Source organism: Sus scrofa, chromosome 2 (assembly GCF_000003025.6).
Source record: "Sus scrofa isolate TJ Tabasco breed Duroc chromosome 2, Sscrofa11.1, whole genome shotgun sequence".
NCBI lineage: Eukaryota > Metazoa > Chordata > Mammalia > Artiodactyla > Suidae > Sus > Sus scrofa.
In genome coordinates this window covers 46374698-46375090 of record NC_010444.4, presented here as the reverse complement: position 1 = coordinate 46375090, position 393 = coordinate 46374698, and positions in this window count along the sequence as shown.

Below are 393 nucleotides of genomic sequence, written 5' to 3'. Positions count from 1 at the left end.
GCAGAGAGCAGAGAGGCAGAGCAAATGCTTGTGTGACTCTTATAAGGGTACTAATCCCATTTCTGGGCGATCCACCCTCATGACCACATCTAATCCTAATTACCTCCCAAAGGCTCCACCTCCTGGTACCATCATATGGGGCGGGGTAGGATTTCAGCATGTGAATTTTCTAGAGGGACACAAACATCCAGTCCATCACGGAGTGACAAGGAGATGAAAGACTGGAGATTTGAGTTTAAGTCTAAGGTCTTAGTCTTTCCAATGACTAGATCAGTAGACACACACGCTGGTATTTCCCTCATCTTAACAAATGAACTAATGAACAAACGAACAATCAAATGCCTTCTCTTGATCCCATGTCACTCATCAGCTACTTCCTCATCTTTTTATTCT